We start from the raw sequence: 6988 nt of genomic DNA, 5'->3' as shown, positions 1-6988 counted from the left end.
TTGGTATGATCTGCCCCGAGTAGAGAGTTAATGTTTCTGAAAGACTGTGTCTTGGTCATCTGTTTCTCAAACACCATGTAGTGAGAGAAATCCCACGGAGGCGATCGAGTCTTGTGAGGAAAAGTGTGCAAACCTCTGCAGAGTGTAGAAACTAATCATGGTTAGCCGTGTCCCCGGTTATGGACAATCTTGAGTATTTAGTACTTGGAGTATCTTAAGTATCTCATCACTCTAAATTAATATTGTTGGGTTGTTAATTACCTTAATTGGGATTGAGTTGGAGGAACCTTCTCAATGATGTTTCAGCTACCATGATAGTTAAATTAAAATCTATTCCTTTGTTGTATGGAAAAATTGGCTTTTCGCAAAAACTGTAACCATAGAGCTTTCCACCAGCCAAATATGCATGAGTGATAGCATTATTCTGTTCTTGCTCTACTGTGTTACTTTGCCAGCATATTCCAGGTGCTGACCCATTTTTGGGCTGCAACGTATTATGTTGCAGACTTTTCAGACGAGGAGTAAGGTTCGTTAGGTCATTGTCGTGCAGCTCAGCTATGCCGTTGGAGTTGATGGACTCACTTTATCTTCCAAGCCTTCCACTGTTATCGTATTAGATGGCCCTAAGCCATATTTATTGTAATAAGTTCTCTTTGGAGACATTCGATGTAATAAGTATGTGATTGCTACTCCGTTATAAATCCTCGAGTACTGTGTGTGTCAGCATTACCGATCCAGGGATGACACTGAAGCACAGAGACTTGACCGTTTGAGGTCGGGTCGCTACAAGATGGTATCAGAGCACACGCTGAGTGTAGGACACGACCACTAAGCTAAAAGCCATAGATCACTATTCTCTTCTCATTTCTAACTCCTCTTCATTTTCTACTCTTTAGGATGGTGGACGCGAGGAACAAATTTGCACAACCGGATGAAGAAGCACCTTTTGGACGACACTTGAAGGAAGTCACTAGGTACCAGAACATAGGAATACCAAGCTTCACCGGGACCTACAACGCCACCTTACCAGAAGAGGAGCGATGGATGATTCAAGTTCAAGTTCCAGGAAGAACCTTCACACCAGTCACTAAACCCATAGAGTTTTCCTTCGATGCACCAACCTGGAGTCTAGGAAAGAGTATGGCAGCTCATATCACCATGGGACGTATTGGAGAAGTTTATCATAAGGAGCTTAAGGATACTATGTACCAGATCTGTGAGCCCCGAGATGAGCAATGGGAGATGATCAGCACCAGGAAGGATAGATCAATTGCAGCTTTCATCCAGGAACTAAACCAACACATTCGATGCCAGGAGAACCAGATGTGCGCAGGCATGATAGATCTGAAGAAGGCAATGACTAGGATCGCGGAACTAGAGGAAGAACTCAAGGCTACACGTGAAGATTATGAGGAGGAAATCGTCGTACTAGTGGAGAAGAATGACGACCTGATTAAGAAGATCGGAATATTCATGGGAGACCCCCACCAGTAGAAGAAGATGAAGAACCGAAGGAGATTCGCCCGGAGGACTACATCATCATCGACGACACCGACTCCGACCTTAGCGATGATGACTTTGAAGACGAAGCTAAATCAGATATCATGGAGTCTGCAACCGAGGAATATTTTTAGTAGACCACCACATCAGTAGTAGTATTCCACCATGTAAATAGTATAGTCCGAGCACTTTTACGATAGTTAGACCGATTGTATTCCTTGCTTGATTGATTGAGTGAAATGTTTTGTGTTTGTATCATGTGCATATGGGTAGTGCTTTCTCATTAGACCTCAATCTATTCTAATCTCTCCCCTCTAAACCCATCAGATGCCTCCGAGACGTGACCCCGAATTTACCTTCCCACCGGAGCTCACTCAGTTGATCCAGCAACAGAATACCCTGATGCAGTTGTTAGTTCAAAACCAAGGCAACAACAACAACAACAATCCACCACCACCACCACGACCAGTTGACAACTTAGCCCGTTTTCTGAGGTTGCAGCCACCGGTGTTCTCCAGTAGCACCGAGCCTATAGTAGCAGATGATTGGCTCCGCAGGATTGGAAGGGAGTTAACCATTGCAGGATGTACTGATGCTAAGAAGGTGCGTTTTGCCGCACATCAGTTGGATGGACCAGCAGCCTCATGGTGGGAGAATTACACTGTCACCTACCCTATAGCCACGGTGACATGGGACCAGTTTCAGCAAGCATTCCGTACAGCCCATGTCTCAACTGGAGCCATGAATTTTAAGAAGCGTGAGTTTCGCAACCTACGCCAGGGGAACCGTACTGTGGCTCAGTACGCGGACGAGTTTAGCAAGTTATCTCGCTATGCCCCTGATGATGTGGCCACAGATGCCGCAAAGCAGGAGAAGTTCATGGAAGGGCTGAATGATGAGATGAGTATGCAGTTGATGGTGGCAACATTCACCAACTACCAGGAGTTGGTAGATAAGGCTCTTATGATTGAAGGGAAGCAGCAGCAGATTGAGAGCCGTAAGAGGAAGTATGGACAAGGGAGGTATAACTCAGGAGCTCAGCAGAAGCCTCGCCTAACCCCGAACTCGGGAGGACTTGTTCATAACCATGGAGGCCACACCCATAATGGAGGAAGTAACCATAATCATACTGGCCCTAGGAATGGGAATGGGAATGGAGCAAGCAACAATCAGAACCGCCCCAATCCAGCCACACCCACAAGAGAGACCTAAGCCACGTTACTTTTTTCAAGTGCGGGAAGACCGGACACTATGCCACGGAGTGCTCTGAAGGGAAGAATGGAAACGGAAATGGGAGCGCTGGGAAGAAGCCCAATCCATTCAACAAAGGACAAGTGAACCACGTTAATATGGAGGAGGTTGAAGAGCAGCCAGCCGCGGTTATAGGTAAGTTTTTGGTTACGTCATTTATCGCTCTTGTTCTTTTTGATACTGGTGCATCGCATTCATACATATCAAGGGAATTCGTGGATAAGTTTAAACTACCGACCCAAACCCTTAGGACCTCTCTGTTAGTAAGCTCACCTGGAGCAGAGTATTTGGCTAGTCGATGGTGTGACCAGTTACCCTTGACCATTGGTAACCATGTTTTTCCGTCCGACCTAATTATCTTGGAGTCACAAGGATTGGATGTGATATTAGGAATGGACTGGATGTCAAAGTATGGAGGAAGTATTGACTGTGTTAGTAAGTCAATTTGTCTCACCACCCAGAGAGAAAAAGGATCAAGTATGTATCCAGGCATGCACCAAGAAGTAGCCAAGTAAATACCCTCACGGGAGTTGTTCAGGAAGAAGTGCATGTAGTAAAGGATTACCCGGATGTTTTCCCAGAGGAGTTACCAGGCATGCCACCAAACCGAGATATTGAGTTTTTGATAGAGCTATTGCTAGGCACAGGGCCAATATCCAAGAGACCCTATAGGATGCCCGCGAATGATCTGGAGGAGATCAAGAAACAGATCAAGTAGTTATTGGAGAAAGCTTACATTCGACGGAGTTCATCACCATGGGGAGCCCCAGTGCTTTTGGTTGAGAAGAAGGATAAATCCATAAGAATGGTTGTTGATTATCGAGCCCTGAATGAAGTGACGATTAAGAACAAGTACCCATTGCCGATGATCAATAATCTGTTTGACCAGCTGCAAGGAGATAAGGTGTTTTTGAAGGTTGATCTACGATCAGGATATCATCAGTTGAAGATACGAGAAAAGGATATACCAAAGACAACCTTCACCACATGGTACGGGCTATATGAATATACGGTCATGTCATTTTGACTGACTAATGCCCCTGCCTATTTCATGAGCATGATGAACAAAGTATTCATGGAATATTTGGATAAGTTTGTTGTGGTGTTCATTGATGATATAATGGTATATTCGAAGAACAAAGAGGAACACAAGGAGCATTTGTGTTTAGTTCTCGAGAAACTTAGGGAACATCAGTTGTATGCCAAGTTCAGCAAATGCGAGTTTTTGTTGAAGGAAGTTGGATTCCTTGGACATGTTATATCGGGAGAAGGTATAGTAGTAGATCCCACCAAGATTCAGTCAGTCACTGAATGGTTGGCACCCACTTTAGTTAGCGAGATCCGCAGTTTTCTTAGACTCGCAGGATACTACCGTAGATTCATTGAGAATTTTTCTAAGATCGCGAAGCCCATGACAGAATTATCGAAGAAGGATATCAATTTTAAATGGACGGAAGATTGTGAGGCAAGTTTCCAGGAGCTGAAGAAACGTTTTACTACAGCCCTAGTGCTGACACTGCCATATATACATAAGGATTTTCAAGTGTATTGCAATGCCTCTCGCTTAGGACTTGGAAGTGTGCTTATGTAGGACAGAAGAGTTGTTTTGTATGCCTCACAACAACTAAAACAACTCCAGTTAAATTATGCCACGCATGATTTGGAACTAGCAGCCGTAGTGCATGCGTTGAAGACTTGGAGACATTACCTTATTGGAAACCATTGTGATGTGTACACGGATCATAAGAGTTTGAAGTACATTTTCACCTAGAAGGAACTGGACCTTAAGCAGAGAAGATGGTTGGAGCTTATAAAGGATTATGACATGAAGCTTCATTATCATCCAAGCAAGGCCAATGTCGTAGCCGACGCTTTGAGCCGGAAGAGCTATGCTAATACCCTAATAAGCACGGGATTGCCGAAAGAGTTAGCAGAGGATCTCTGGGAACTTCGATTGGAGATTGTTCCTAGAGGTTTTGTTGCAACAATGGAGGCGCAGTCTACATTGTTGGGAAAAATTCAAGAAGCTCAGAAGGATGACAAAGATATTGCCGAGATAAAGGAGAAAATGAGCGAAGGAAAGGCCAAAGGTTTTCGTGAGGATGAGCACGACACCCTGTGGTTTGAGGACCGTGTTTATGTGCCTGATAACACAGAGATCAGGAAGTTAATACTTCAGGAGGCTCATGACTCACCATACTCAATACACCCCGAAAACACCAAGATGTATTTGGATTTGAAGGAACGTTTCTGGTGGACAGGGATGAAGAAGGATATCGCCAAGTATGTGGCAGTATGTGATGTATGTCAGAGAGTGAAGGCAGAGCATCAAAAGCCAGCTGGATTGTTACAGCCTATGCCGATACCCGAATGGAAGTGGGATAAACTTGGCATGGATTTTATCACTGGATTGCCCAGGACCAAATTAGGATATGATTCTATATGGGTAGTAGTTGACCGTTTGACCAAAGTGGCACACTTTATCCCAGTGAAAACAACTTATACCCGTGCCAAGTTGGCCAAGATATATATGACCAGGATCGTATGTCTGCATGGAGTTCCTAGGGCCATCGTATCAGATAGAGGAACACAGTTTACTTCAAATTTTTGGCATCAGCTGCACCAGACTTTGGGAACGAGATTGGAGTTCAGTACAACATTTCACCCGCAGATGGATGGACAGACCGAGAGAGTCAACTAGATTCTGGAGGACATGTTGAGAGCCTGTGCGCTAGATTATGGGTGTAGTTGGGATGACAATTTGCCTTACACAGAGTTCTCATACAACAATAGTTACCAAGCCATTTTGAAAATGACATCATTTGAAGCCCTGTACGGCCGAAGGTGCAGAACACCGTTGATGTGGGATGAAGTTGGAGACCGACATTTGTTTCGACCAGACTTGATCAAAGAGTGTGAGGAGAAGGTTAAACTGATTCGGGATAGACTGGAGATAGCTTAGTTCAGACAAAAGAGTTATGCAGATTCGAAACGCAAGGAGGTAACCTATGAAATTGGAGATAGAGCATATCTGCGAGTATCACCTTTGCGAGGAGTGAAACGTTTTGGATTTAAGGGAAAGTTAGACCCGAGATTTGTAGGACCGTATCGTGTTTTGGAACGGACTGGAGAAGTTGCCTACAAGTTGGAGTTACCTGAAGGACTATCAGGAGTTCACGATGTGTTTCACATTTCCCAGTTGAAGAAGTGCCATGCCGAGATGGCCGACATACCTCTAAGAGATACCGTACTCTTGGAGGTGATTCAGTTGGACAATGACTTGACTTATGAGGAGAAGCCAGTTAAGATTCTGGAGTTTTCTAGTCGAGTCACCCGCAGCAAGGTTATTAAGTTTTGCAAAGTTCAGTGGAGCCACCATACTAAGGACGAAGCCACGTGGGAACAAGAGGATGATCTTCGCAAAGACCACCCACACCTATTTTCTAGCCAACCCGAATCTCGAGGGCGAGATTCATCTTAAGGGGGGTAGGTTTGTAACATCCCACATTTTCAATTTGGAATGTTATACATAGATCATTCTTTTCAATTTGGAATGGTATACATAGATCATTCTTGCATATCATATTTTATTGCATTTCGTCTCGCGATCCTCGAAATCCTAAGCAACTCAAGGACCCTCGGAGAGAGTTGGGGATTTCCCCGGTTTTCAAATTTTATTTATCAAATTTTGAAACAAGGATTTTGGTTTTAATTATTTTTCTCTCCGAAAATATTTCATATTAAAATATATGAGAGGAGATAATATGGCTTCTCCAAAATAAATGAAATATTGGAGGAAAAATATAAAAATCAATATTTGTTTTTATTTGGATTTTATTGCAATTTTGTTTCCATTAGAAAAATTTCACGTTTTCAAAATTGCATTTTAGGGCCAAGAAAATGTTCATCTCGTTCTAAATATTTCATTTAGACGGAGAAAATTTGTTTTGGCATTTTTAGATTTTTATTTTATTTTCTAGGATTTTTCTTATTTTCGAAGGAATTATTTAAAAAAAAAAGTTTCCGGACCAAGCTGGGCCGAAGCCCAGACGGCCCGTTCCGCCGCCGTCTCCCTCGCGCACGCCGCCGTGCGCAGCACGGATGCCGAGGGGAGTCCAAGCTGGATTCCTCCCCGGGCGCCCCCTCACCCAAGCCATGCCTCCCCTCGCCCCCTTTAAATGCCGCCACCACCCCGCCTCGCCACCACCACCGCCACCAGCCCCGCCGCCCGCAGACC

This window comes from Triticum dicoccoides, chromosome 6A, assembly GCF_002162155.2.
Source record: "Triticum dicoccoides isolate Atlit2015 ecotype Zavitan chromosome 6A, WEW_v2.0, whole genome shotgun sequence".
Classification (NCBI taxonomy): Eukaryota; Viridiplantae; Streptophyta; class Magnoliopsida; order Poales; family Poaceae; genus Triticum; species Triticum dicoccoides.
This window is presented reverse-complemented; position numbering follows the sequence as displayed.